General features: G+C 48.8%; 1 protein-coding gene across 5 annotated transcripts in view; it reads right to left on the bottom strand.

Annotated features, from left to right (window-relative positions):
* Window positions 1–14,439, bottom strand: part of SGMS1 (sphingomyelin synthase 1) — a 240,172-nt gene that overhangs the window by 201,136 nt on the left and 24,597 nt on the right. For 2 of the 5 annotated variants that reach the window (XM_069101800.1, XM_069101804.1), the window contains exon 2: window positions 12,553–12,689. The exons of the other annotated variants lie outside the window; for them this stretch is intronic. The gene's annotated coding sequence lies outside the window, so the exon portion shown is untranslated. The remainder of the gene's footprint in view (window positions 1–12,552; window positions 12,690–14,439) is intronic. 5 annotated transcript variants of the gene reach the window in all.

Below are 14,439 nucleotides of genomic sequence, written 5' to 3'. Positions count from 1 at the left end.
AAGAAGAGAGTAGAGGCCACTCCTGCCCTCTCCTAGCCTGCCAGGGAAGTCTGTCCTCAGCCGCTCTGGCTGCTTCTCACAGGGAGGAACACCGACCGCAGGTCCCCTCCGGTGCCCCCAAGGTCCTCCCCAAAGGGAGCCCAGTGGAGAGAGCACAGGACCTCCAGTCAGGAAGACCTGAGGTGGGATCTTGCCCCAAACACCCTCTAGCGGTATGAGGAAGTCACCTTATCTCTCTATGCCTCGGTTTCCATTTCTGTAAAGTGAGAATAAAAGTAACACCTCGCTCACAGGGCTGTTATCAAAGAAGCATTGTTTAAACCGTAAAATGCTCATGGTCGTTGTTGGCCATATCATTATTATTGGCTCAGGACTAGTCACGGCTACCCACTTCTCACCTAATGACCAGTTCCCCTATGTTCATGAACATTTGTGTGTATGTCTCTCTGTCTCCCTCCTCCCTCTCTCTCTCTCCCTCTCCCTCTTTCTCTCTCTCTCAAAAACATACACACATACACACACACACACCCCTAAAAGGAAGTCAGTTTTTTAGTAGTTATAACAAATGTTAATTAAAATAATTATAATAAATAATTATTTTATTAATAAAAATAATCATAATAAAATAATTTGATTAAAAAATAATCATAATAAAATAATTATTTGATTAAATAATAATACATTTTGGTTCAAGAGAACAGATAATGAAATCCATGTCTCCTTCCTCTCTTCAGGAAGGTGAGAGACTACAGGAACAGAATGGTACATACATCATCATATGAGACTGCTGTTTCCCTTATCTTCGCTTAACTGTTTTTCTCTGTTACAAGGGAAAAGCTCAGTTCCAGATATGATAGTCATGGGGGAAAACATCTAAATATGATTACATTATAAAAGCAAAAAATACATCAATAAAACTTATTTTAGAAAGAAGAAAGTTCATCTCCCAGTTGGGCTATAGACTAATGAATTTTTCCATCTCAGAAACTTTCACAGAAAGACTATGAACTCCACTGAAGAGTTAGGCTATCTAGGGAGGAGGCACCCCTACTGATGGTATCACCCATCCTTGGACATCCTGAAGCATGAAACAGCAAGAAAGGCCCATGGCCACAATCCACACAGAAAACAAAGGTGTAGAAATGTGACAGGGAGGGGGCTGCCCAAGGAGGGGTACGCACACCCCCCCACCCCACCAAGCCCTGAGTACAAAACCACCAACACAAAATGCTTTACGCTGTTCCCTAAGCATGGACGTTGCACATTAGTCACGTCCATTGTAGGGAGAGCAGCCCCATGGATGTGCATATTCAGACTTCTATCAAACAAGGAATTTCAAATGTTGTATCTGAAAAAGACACCAAGTAACAGGCAATCCCATGCAAGGTCCTCTCTCAGAAATCTTTACTCACACTCGAGGGAGGTTCCTTTCTTTCTCTTGATGGAAAACTACTGGCTACCAACATTCCACAAGTAGCTCCTGGGGAGCATGGCCCAGGAAGGGAGAGACCGAGCTGTCTACACTCTGGAAGCAAAACTGAGAACCATCCAGATGGGTGAGCAGGAAGGTTTGGGGGCACGAAACAGTATTTGTTATCATTAGGGCTAATTCTACTTCGGTTAAGAAATTATTCATTATATACAGTGAATTAAAGGCTAATGAAACAAGCATTTATTAAGTGCCAACTGTATGCAGGTGATGGAGCGTTATGTGCCAACCATTGGGCTGTGAGCTCCTTGAGAGAAGCGACTGTTGCCTTTCCTTCTATCCTAGGGCCCGGGGCCTGGCACAAGCAGCCACTTACTGCTTGGCGACTTGTTGGCAATGCAAAGATGAAAACAAAGAACGATGCCAGTCTTGGGTCCTACTAGAGAAGAGAACTTGAAAACAGAGAAGCAGACACGTGACTATTTTGATGAAGGAAAGTCACGCTGCACCCGAGGCAATCCACAAGCTGAGCTCAGAAGGCAGCACACACCAGGCAGAGGGCACAGCCTGGGCAAAAGCAAAGAGGTGATCGACAAAACGCCAAGTCCAGGGAATGACCACCATGAGTTCGGTTTGGCTGGAACATAGAGGGCATGAAGGATGAAGAATGAAATCTGGGATAAGAAAGCTGGAGCCAGGTTAAATTTCAATGAGCAGCACAGGGAGGCACTGAACCTTCTTCAGTTGTGGAGTACACAGTCAGATTTGATCTCTACATTTTGCCAACGTGGGAGAAAAACTCACAAACACAAGGTGGAATCCAGCAGAAAACAGAGACAATGGGACTTTGACCCCTGACCTCACCCACTCCAGGACTCAGATCATAGCAGGCCTCCCCTGGCCTCCCCAGTGACCCAGGACTGACCCAGGCACAGCCCCTTCCAAAAGACTGCAGTGAAATAACAGTTCTCAGATAAAAGGGCAGATCTAGCCCTGCTGTCCAGTGTGCCTGGGCCTCCCGTGTCTCCAGAACCTCCAGGAGAGGGCCAGAAGTGACCCAGGCTCCCGGAAGCCTCATCCCTTGGAATGATGAGTGGCTGTCACTCCTGACCTCCGGGATACTCCCCAGTGAGAGAGAACACCAGGAGCTCATGCGGGCAGTACCTGCCCCACAGCGACAGCCTAGAGCCTAGAGCCTAGGACAAGTCAGACGGACTCAGTGGGAGAGCTTGTTGAAGTGAACCCAGTGGGAAGGTGAGCTCCAGGGCACTGGGAAGTCAGAGAGTGAAGAAACGCCTTTGCCCAACAAAATACTATACACACTTGCCTTTAAGCTGTTCAGGTCATCTTTGAGGAAATAGGCTGTTTTGTGTCATTTTCATACACCTATAACCTGACCAAGTGAAATTTTAAATGGCCTTGGCCGGGATCTGTGTTCTCACCAGGGTTCAGAACTTCCACTGTGGAAATGCCATCCACCAAGGCAGATCAACAGCTCCCCAGAGCTTTCCGATGGTCACGTGACAGGGCTTGAACCCAGAACAACTTGACTCTACAGCCAGCCCTCTATCCACCTCTCTCATGGTAAATTATGCTACTGAAATGAATTTCATACATCTATTCAAACATTTATTAACTAAGGCCTTATGATTTTTAAATGCTACTATTATTTATTAAGGGCATGGTAAATTTTTCATTTTCATCCATTATGAGTTATACCAATTATGGCCCAAATGTTGGTATTTGTAGAAATTCTCTAATAAAGGCTTAAAGGTTTCCATGCAATGTTAAATAAAAAATTGGTCTCCCTTGCCTGGGGTTAACTCAGCCTCACAGAATTACAGTCTCAGAAGAGGAAGGCATCTCAAAGGCCATCTGCCATCAGCTATTATTATCTAGTCTAAGGCAGAACTGAGCAGGAATCACTTCTCCCATCTCCCTAACAGGGGACCACCCACCTTTAGCTTGAATACCTCCAGGGACAAGGAGCTCACTCCTCTTCAAGGCAGCCCAAACTTCAGTGGAATAGGTCTATCAGTCTAAGCCTGACTCTCAAGAACCCACTGCCCCCTGAGACCAAGAAGAACAAGCCCAATCCTTCTCCTGCAGGACAATCACTTTTAAACCACCACCAAGGTCTCCCTTCTCCTCTGCAGGCTAATGCCCAGAACTCATACAGGATATTCACCTGGCCAGTCACCATACTGGCTGGCTGACTCTGCACTCAGCCGCTCCAGTCCTCATCCTTCTTAAAAGGTGGCATCCAACCTTTCACACACTATAATTCCAGCTGTGATGTGGGCAGGGCACATCACATCTGGACACCACGCCCTCCACACAACCCAAGACCCCAGCGGCCTTTGTAGCTGTTATACTTAGCACTTGCAGGCCCACTAAACCAGAATCAATTTTACAGGAATGATTTGTTGTCTGGTCCTGCCTCCCCATCTCATGACATTTGCCTCTATTCAATTTCTTCATATTTTGGAAATACGTTTTACATGACTGTACATGTCTATATTGAACTGCTTGCCTTCTCAAGGAGGAGTAAGGGGAGGGTGGGGCTCCTTTTGCTGTCTCCCCTGCCAAGCCTTGATCTGTGACTTAACCAAAGCCCCAAGTACAAACCCATCCACAGGAGGGGAAGAGGCGGGCTCAGCCCCAGAGGAGAAGGCCTGGCCCATTTACTTTGCATGTTGGTTGGTGGCTTCAGAAAATCTTGCCCACACGCCACACATTTACATCTCTGCCCTTGCTAGCAACGGCACTTCTACATATTTACAATCTCCTTGAAATGTTGCCAAGTAATCTGGCCAATGAAGGCGGAAATCCAATTAAGTCACGAGTAAATGTCAGCTCCCAAATGCCAGCAGCCCTAAGTAGCCACCTGGCATTTGAAGGAAGATGCACCGCTCCCCTCGCTACGCCGTCTTGTATTTCACGTACACGTCAACTTAGAAAACGTCAAGCTGGGAATCAGCGCAGGAAGCAGCCAGGCTGGAGCTCTGGAGAGTGAGCACAGACCTGTCCCCAGGGCTGTGGGAGGACCTGTGCTTTTGGAAGAGAGGCGCTGAGACCCTCATCACCTCTGGCCTAGACCACGGTCTAGCCTCCACCTCCAGCCCATCCTCTTCACAGCCACCAAAGTGATGGTCCTGAAGCACAGCAGGTCTACCAGGTCCCTCCTCTGCCCAAAGGACTCTACGGGCTCCCTATGACCTTGAGGGCCAAGGACACCCATCTCCTTCACAATGTGACTGCCACCCACCTTTCCAGATTCATTTCCTCTGACTTCCCTTCCCAGCCTGTTGTCCCCAAACCGGCTTCTTGGCCTTGGCTCCTCCCCCACCCACCAGGTCTGGAAAGCCCTTCTCTTGTGAACCAGGGTGACTTGAGGGGAAGGAGGAGGGGGAAGCACTTACTCAGCACCCTCTGTGCTGGACACTGTGCCGAGCACTCTATAATGATCTTCTCATTTGACCCTCTCAACAACCCTGCCAGCTAGAAGCTGTGACTATCCCCACACTACAGCTGAGGGAACTGAGGCAAAAAGGGATGTGACTTTCCCAGGATCACCCAGTTAGCGAGTATCTGAGGCTGGATTTGAACATAGGCCTTCCAGACTCCAGGCCCACAGCTCCATCCTCTGGGCCTCCCTATCCACTGGCTTCAGGAACTGTGTTAAGGAATAGAAAGACAGGGGGACAGTTAGTTGGCGCAGTGTTTAGAGTACTGGCCCTGGAGTCAGGAGGACCTGAGTTCAAATTCAGCCTGAGACACTTGACACTTACTAGCTGTGTGACCCCGGGTAAGTCACTTAGCACCAACTGCCTTGACAAAAAAATGGGGGGGGAGGGGGAAGGAATACAAAGACAAAACTCAAAATAACACACACACACACACACACACACACACATTCTCCTGGGGATGCCCCCCCACACACACACACACACACAGACACACAGAGCCACAAGGCCAAGGTGACATGAGGAGAGATTTAAGAAACAGCTTCCTGACAATGCAGGCCCAATTCTTGTGGCCTAAGACACCCCAGGAACTGACATTTCTAGTGTCACCCACCACAGGCCTTCATGAAAGTAATCTGATGGGAGTGGAGGAGAGGCCCTGCATGCAGAGACTAAGGCTGGGCACGCTCCCGCTCCCTCCCTTCCGTCTGTCTGTTGGTCTGTCTCCTCCTCCTTCCCTCCCTCTGTCTGTCTGTCTCCTCCTCCTTCTGTCCCTCTGTTTGTCTCCTTCTCCTTCTGTCCCTCTGTCTGTCTCCTTCTCCTCCCCTTCCTCTGTGTGTGTCTCCCCCCTCACTGTCTCTCTCTCCCCTCACTGTCTGTCTCTGTCTCTGTCTCTCCTCTCTCCAGTGGATTTTGGTGTTTGCAATTCTTTCCTTGTAGCATAACCCATCCATTTAAGTTTTAAATAACTGTTTTCAGTACAAAATAATTCCTTGAAAGGGACAAATGTATCTGAAGGTCACTGATGAGTCAATCTCAAAAGGGTGGAGGTGGAAGAGACCCCAGCAGCATCTGGACCTACCCATACCTGAACAAGAATGGCCACTCGCACACACCAGAAGGGCTCAGCAAGCCAAGGAGGGGAAGCCACCACCTCCCGAGGCAGCCCATCTGTAATGCGAATGTAAATTTTAAAGATCTTCCCTGCCCCTAGGCTAATGTGCACCTGAAGCCTGGGGTGGGAGGCTTGTTTTTCAGTAGATACTTCTTGATTGGCTAGTGAGTCAATAAGGTTGTTACATTCTCTGAGCCAGGAGAAGGCTATATAAGCCCTGATGTGTAGCTTTGTTTTGGGACTCACTTTGAGAAGTGTTCTGTGATTTGATCTGAATTCTGGGAAGCCGTTGTTGAGAGTCCCCCGGCTTTGAAAAACCCAGAATGTGGAAACCCAGATGTTGACTGGGTATGGATGTAATGGTTGGACAGTTTGGAAATCTGTCTACTTGATGTTTCTGTCTTGATAATTATGCCTGTATACTTTGAGGTTCAGGGTGCTGACCTTTTCTCCTGAACAAGGTAAACGATATATGTCTGACTGATTAAAGTAAGCTTGTTAACCCATTTTGAGTTGCTTTCCTTTAACAAAGCAGATCCAAGAACCTGTGGTAGCTGCAAACCCTGAGGACGCTTGGGGTGCTTGCTGCTACACCATCCCACTGTGGGACAACACTAGTGTTGAAGGTTTTCTTGGCATCAAGGCAACATCCCCCACCTGCTCCTAGACTTTCCTACCTCAGTTTAGGAGAAAGGCCCATAACTCTACAAAGGAATCAATCATTCATCGCATTCTGACAAGACTGCTGGGATGGAGAGCCAAGTTTCAGGAGGAAAACTTCAATGTTCATAAACATACACGTTTGTGAAAGAAGAAATGGGATAAATGAGATAAAATCCCTCCCAAAGCAGCGAACTGTCATGGGACGCATTCATCATCTCCATACCTGGCAAGGAGACGGCGACCACTGAAGGCTGTCCAGCAGGAAAGTGACATCGTCAGAGCTGAGCTTTGGCAAAACAGTTTTGTTTGCTGCGGGAAGGAAGGGTTGATGAGGGCAGAGACTGATCTGGATGACTTTTCCACCCAAGGCTGTGACCTCTAAGCCCCTCCTTGCTGCTACAAGGTTAGGACATAGCAAAGGGTCTTCAGAAAGCCAACAGACAAGATTCCTCACTGCAACATGGAGGCAAGGTCTTACTTCGGTGCTTAGATCATTTCTGCCAAAATCCCAGACAACTCATGCCAGCCACCATCCCGGGTCTGCCTCCACCCTCCTGATCTCCCTGGAGCCAGAAAGAAAATGCCTGGCATTCAAACTCCATTCCCCAACCAAAGGCCCAGGCCAGCGACCACAGCCTCCATGTGGAGAGATTCCAAGTCCCAGAGATCTGCAGCTTTAATCAACCTGTTTATTTGCAACTGATTTGCATTTTAATTAGGTCTTCTGTCCCAGTTAGCTACATTGTAATCAGACTTTGCCAATAAGTCATTCTCCTGAAGGCTCCTCTTGGAGGCACAGGGTCTTGGCAGAGGGCAGGATCTGACAGGAAGGCTTGAGTTCAAATCCCACCCCTGATATTTATTAACTATATCACAACAAGCAAGTCCCTACCCCTCTCTGACCCTCAGTTTCCTCACCTGTAAAATGGGGATAATAAAACAACTATTGTATCTCCATCACAAGATTCCTAGGAGGCTCAGAGAAAATAATGCCTAGAAAGCGTTCGTGATCAGAACATCCTGGATTCAACTCTTGCCTATGATGTTATTAGCAGCATGACCCTGTTCAGGTCACCATCTATAAAAAAGGGGACAGCAATATTTGGATTATCTGCAAAGAGGCTGTGCACTTGGACAACACACAAAAGCATTAATATGTTAATTAACTTATTATTAGCTAGCATTTTATGGTGCTCTGTGTCAGGCCTCGTGCCAAGCACTTTACAAGGATTTTCTGGATCCTCACAATAGCCTTGGGAGGGGGGTATCATCATTGCCACAATTTTACAGATGGAGAGACTGAGGCAAACAGAGGTTAAGTGACTTATCCAGGGTCACAGAGCTAGCTGCCATTGATATAAATACTATCATACTATATATATATATACATATATATATACACACACACAGAAAATATAGTATTATATAATTTATGTTAATTATATAAATACTGTTACATTAATAATTATCAATTGTTGTTATTATTAAAAGTGCCAGCAAGGCAAGATCACATAGTAAGAGCCTGAATTGGCCATGCAGACAGAACAACCTGGGTTTGGGTCCCCTTATCTATAAATATGATATAGAAATCCCCTCCACCTCTGACCCATTCTAGCTGAGTGTCCCTGGACAAGTCACTTACTTCTCAGTGATGATGAAAGGCCCTCAGGCTTTAAGTTACAGAGAAGGCAACTATCTCTCCTGAAGGAGAGAGTTTCCTCACCAGGAATTCCGCAGACCAATGAAATCAGTTTCATTTCAAGTAGAAATGTCCACCTGAAGACACGGAATGTCTTCACAGGCAACGGCTCATTAGGCCATTGTGTCCACCAGGGAAAGGCGTTTGTGGCCACGTCTGAAGGGGCAGCAGTTCCTGCCTCCCTGCTCAGAAGGGCCAGAGCAAGGAAGGAAGGGCCCCCAGAACAAGTCCCATTCTTTGTCAGGAGCATCTTCTACAGAAAGACTTGGGAAGTAAACCTGCGATTCACGAGGAGAGTCACCTTCTGGCCAAGGAGCAGAAACAAGCCCGGGCCAGAGCCGGGAAAGCCTCAGAGCCAGAGGAAGCAGGGGCACTGCCCATCCTTCAGCAGGAGGACGCCCCCCACCCCGGCGAAGGTCTGGCTTTGGAAGTCACCCAGATCAGACCCCGAGGGGCTGCGGCTCCCTCTCAAGGGGAGCCCAGAGCCGGGAGGGGCCTGAGAATACAGCACCTCATTTACAGAAGAAGAGCCCACATTCCGGGAAATCACTAGAGGAAGCAGCAGAGGCTGGACTTGAACCCGGGACTCTCCTAACTGTGATCTCACAGAATCTCTATTTTTACCATAATCTCCGCCATGTATAGTCTCACTGAAGCAAGACCAGAATTCAGTTCAGCCCCAGCACCATCTTCTCCATGAAGTCTTCCTAGACCCCTCCCTTGGCGGCCACTTTTCTCATATTTATTTTTACGTACAAGGGGAAGGGACTAAGCATTTATTAAGCACCTACTATGTACCAGATCCTCACAACAGCCCTGGGGGGCAGGCATTATTGTTATCCCAATTTCATTAATGAGGAAAGGGAAGCAGACAGCAATGAAATGACCTACCCAAGGTCACACAGCTAACACGTGCCCGAGGTTTTCCTGACTCCAGGCCCAATGCTCAGTCACTGCACTCTACACCATATCATTATCATTATGTATGTACACATACATACAAACTCTCCCCCCATCACTCCATGAAAACAAGGCCTGGCTAACCCTAAAGGTGTTAATAAATGCTGGCTGATTCACTGATTCAGCAATCACTGGCCAGGTCCCACAGGCTCAAGGCATTGCGTATGGAGCTAGGGTAACCAGGATAAATGGGACAGGCCTGCCCTTGGGAAGCTTGAACCCTAGACATCACAAGATCACAGACCAGGCCTCCCTAGAGGCTGGGCAGCAAAAACAACTCAGGCCAGGGGCCCCTTCCCCACGGAGGGCCATGCCCAAGAGCCTCCAGAGTGGCCTTGGGACAGGGCACCTATCCCAGCGACAGGCACCCAAGGCCCCTCTGGCAGTCTGGCCAGCTCCTCCGAATAAAGCTTCTCAATAACTGAAGGAAATGGGACATTTTCAGTTCCACGTGAATGAAAATAAAGATGTCATCTTTCTTTTTCCCATCCAAGTTCATGGCCCCCGTGAAGCCTATCCATAGGCTGGGGAGGTAGGAAGCGGGGCTATCTGGGGACCGAAGATTAAGGGCCCTTAATCCCATCAAAGGCTCATCTCAATTAGTTCGGTCTAGTTTTGGTTTTAGGACTGGATATCCTATGTCAAAAAGTATTAACAAGACTTCAACAATTTTGTCAAAGAGGGTAAGGAGATGCCAGCCCTCCTCTCCTATAAAGTCATCTAGTCTAATGCTCTCGGCAAAGTTAAAGTGAGCCCCCTCAAAGTCAGACAGACTCAGGTAGAGTCAGGATCCAAAGCCAGGTCCTACAACTCCATAGATGGTACTCTTTCCTGTGAACCATACCGCCACCCTCGATGGTCTTCTACAGTCACCGAGGCCAAAAATAAACAAATAAAACATCACTTGGTAAGTACATAATAACAAAATTTTTTTCAAATAAAAATCACCCAATAGCCAACACCAACCCCCACACAGCGGAAGCAGAGTCTGCTGATGAACAAGCATACAAAGTCTCATAGGCACTGTCCTAACCACTGGGGCTACCAAGAAAAAGCCCACCATGCCCCCTGCCTTCAAGAAGCGAGCCTCTAATGGGGAAGACAGTGTGGGATAACACCTTCCTCCCAGGTGGACTTGGGGCTCTTTCCTCTCAGGCCAGGCCCCCTTGCTCTGACCCCATTTGGGGGTTTCACTGGCAGAGATACCAGAGGGCTTTGCCATTTCCTTCTCCAGTTTATTTTTACAGATAAGGAAACTGAGGCAAACAGGCTAAGTGACTTGCCAGGGTCACACAGTAAGTCTGAGGCTAGATTTCAACTCAGGAAGATGAGTCTTGCTGACTGTGGGCCACACAGCCACCTAGCTGCCCCAAGGTTTGTCCTGAGGATCAAATGAGAAATATAGAATGTACTTTTCAAACCTTACAATGCCATATAAATGCATTACTATCAATAATATGCAACTGCAGACCCCGGGGCTACCAGAGTGAATCCTCGGGTCCTCCCAGCCAGAAATCAGACAAGGGGCGGCTGTCAGAAATCCTGTCTTTCCTCACACTGAGCTAATTCTCAGAGATAAGCAGCAGGCCCCCAAATTATGGGATGAGAGCAGACAACCTGACAGTCATCCTCCCCCTGAGGAAGCAAAACAATTCCCCTCCATGGACTTAGTCTGTAAGAGGCAAGCAAACCCACCCTACTCCTGCCTCTGCTCATAAAGCATCAGGAACCCCCCATGAATGCACACAACAGGGAGGGAAGATGGCCCACGGACAAGGCAGACTCTTGGGCCCCAAGAGAAGCCCCTTCCCCAGCTCCACAGTCTGGAAGGGAAGAGACCCCAACCCCTGGTGGGGAGAGAGCAAAACAAAGCCTTGAAATGGCCTTTCTGCAAAGTCGAGGATCTGTTTAGCCAAGCTCCCAATACCAAAGACAAGGGAAGGCCTTTGACTCTCTGAAAAGCCAACCCTGACAAAAAACAGCGAGCTCATTAAGCGAGTCGGAAACAGCTCAGGAATGCAGGAAAGGGCAGCAAAACTGGTTTTTATTTGAGCTGGAGTTCTGCTTTCCTTATCTCAAGATGAAGTTACTCGTTCCAGTGATTTTAAATGTCATAGAATAACAGAATGTGAGAGCCCAGAGAGACCTCCAGCCCATCCTGTCCAACCTCCTAATATTTCACAGTTAAGAAAACTGCTCTTACGATCCTGTAGAGAACAAGGTAAAAGCTCTCACCAGCTACCAAAGGGCACACTTCCACAGCAAGGACCCCGACCCTAAGGGCCACAATCACTGACTGCCAGGGAAGGTCCCCAAGGACTCATCTCCAAGGAGGGTCCCCAAGGACTGATCGCCAAGGAGGGTCCCCCAATCACTGACTGCCAGGGAAGGTTCCAAAACCACGGATTACAAAGGTGGGTCCCATAATCACTGATTACCAAGGCAGGTGGCCTAACCACCAACTGCCAAAGAGGGTCCCACAACTACTTTTGCCAAGGTCCACTTTGAAACAGGTACAAGGGAAAAGACAGAAGGGACCTAAAAGTGCTTTCTAGGATTCAGCAGTGACTGACCAAAGGCCAAGACCATAAACGCCCAATGCACTGGTGTACTTGGTCTAACCTGGCACACAGAGGAAGGTTCCCAGGTACCCAGGCTCCCTGAGGCCAGACCATTCGGACATGAAGACCTGGCTGCCCTGCTATCCTAGCTACCCTCCTTCTAAAACTCAGTTGAACCACACCTAAAGGACCAGACAAACCACTCACCCAGAGGTTCAGGATTTTCTCATGTGGTGTGGCTTTCTGCAATCTCAGAACTAGTCAAGTCCATGAGCATTAGTTAAGCACCTACTATGTGCGGGCAGTCTGCTCAGCGCTGGCAGGGTCCTCAGAGGCCCTCGTTAGTCTGCTTGGCTTAGAACAGCTTCTACGTCAGCCCTCCTAAGGGGTCGGTCTCACTACTCAGCACTGTCTCCTCTGAGAGGCAGGTGCCCTCCTTAGGGCTAGAGGCCATAGCTACCACCTTCCTGCCCTGGGGGTCACAGACCCAAGATCCTTTGGCTTCTCCAAACCCTCTGGTGTGTCCGGGTCCCCTTGGGCCTCAGTCTGGCAAAGTCTTCTCAAAACCATATGGTTAAACTCATTAAATAAATACATAAGAAGACAAAGGAAGCCAGGTACCCTGAGACACAAGGAAGGAGAAGGGAATCAATACTTACATGTTGCCCACTACGTGCCAGGCACCGTACTATGGCCGGTTATAATTACAATGGCCTTCGGTCCTCACGACCACCCTGGGAGAGAGGTGATGTCACTGCTCCTGTTTTACAGATGAGGAAACTGAGGCAAACAGATTCTGAAATACATAAAATCAAATGCTTTGAATGACAAAAGAACCCAATTTTGGTGAAAATAAAGATGTATTTTTTCTCATCCAATCTCTCCTACCCTGTGAAATCTCTGTGATGCTCCAGGTTAAGAATCCCAGACCTAAGGCATCCCCTTTCACCTACACAGACAGTTCAAGTGAACACACACAGGCCACTGCTTGGGAGACGGGGGTTTGAGGCCACAAAGCGCACACAGGTGGCATGAGATTCACAGCAGGTCACCCAAGACTCAGTGGGTCTGGCTCAGGTTTAAGGCCCCAGACAAGCCCGTCCAGTCCCCAGGCCTCTTTTCCAGGCTCAGACCCTAAGGCCAGGTTCTCCCACTCTTCCCCTCTCAGGTCTCCTCGTTCTAGGTCATGGGAAATAAGCTCCAACCTTGTCGGTTTTAAGTCTTTGAAAGACAGAAGACTCAGTAATTACCATCAAAAGCAAACGGTTGAGCAAACAAGCCTTGTGGCCACCCTCAGATACCTCCCCCATGGGGCATTGAACCCAGCTCTGGAGAATCCTAAATCCAGGCCATCCCCCAAAGCCTCCCTCCATTGGAGAGGTGCCCCATTCACTTGGCATGCATTTATTAAGCACCTGCTGGGTACCACATCCTGCACTAATTTAGCTGCGGTGATGCACTGTGAACACAAATGGGCCATTATATATCAGCAAGCAAGGACTGCAGGAGACAATGGCCAAAGGGGAGGGGGAGAGAAGGATGGAACAGAAGGAGCAAGGAAGGAGTGTGGACTCCAGGGAACCCCCCAGGGGGCCCGGCCACAGCAGGACCACCCAAGGCAGGCTCAGTGACTTGGGGGGAGCCCCTGGGCAGAAGGCATAGAAGGACATGAGCAAGACAGGCCTGGGATGAGCAGACAGACAGTACCGATAAAAAGCATTTACAAGCTTACTCTGTGCCCTAAGTGAACCCTTCTGAGCCCTGGAGATACAGATCCATAAGTGACAGTCTCTGCTCTCAGGGAGTTCACATTCTAACTGGGGGAGACGACACACACAGGAGGCTTTAGTTTCAGAGCAACCATAAAAACCTGGCAGTCCTCGGGGGACTGTGGCAGGGAAGGTGGCATGGACCAGGGGTCCTTCAGACGCAGCAGCAGGGCGCATGTCAAGGCTTGGTGGTCTGGAAGGAGCATGGAGCATGTCTGGAAGGGCTAGATGGCAGAGCCTGGTGGTCTTGGGGGGAGGGGGTCAGGCTGCTGGTCAGGCCCAAAGGAAGGACCAGCACTGAGGAACTATACCCTTGGAAGGAGTCACTGAATCCAGGGCCATCTGAACTGTCTACTTAAAGCCCAAAGGAACGGCAAGCTCCATGAGTGTAGGGCGGACCCATGGCCAAAGAAATCAATGACCTTAAAATCACTTCTGCAATCCAGTTCATAATACCATGAGCCCCAAATTATTTACAATGACTCGTTTTTGTCTTGCGTGGAATTCAGGCCCCTCTCCTTCCCTGGTCTAATACCCCCCCATCCGTGGCCAACATTGCTCCTGCCTCGCCTCCTTCTCCCACCATTACTGACAATGTCATTTACTCTGCTTCAAGCAAGCCTGCTCACCTCCTTCTGCATCCTGACCTCTGGCTCCTGCCTGCCCTCCTTCCCCCTCAGCCACCAAAGACCTTGGCTCTCCAACCCCCAATGTGGCCTCAATCTTCCATGGGACTCTCTTCCCTTTCCTCAAAAATTCCCTTCCAACATATACAGC

The sequence above is a fragment of the Petaurus breviceps genome, unplaced genomic scaffold, assembly GCF_028583685.1.
Source record: "Petaurus breviceps papuanus isolate PSGF00001 unplaced genomic scaffold, PetGlider_PUasm1.0 490, whole genome shotgun sequence".
NCBI classification, from domain to species: Eukaryota; Metazoa; Chordata; class Mammalia; order Diprotodontia; family Petauridae; genus Petaurus; species Petaurus breviceps.
This window is presented reverse-complemented; position numbering and strand designations above follow the sequence as displayed.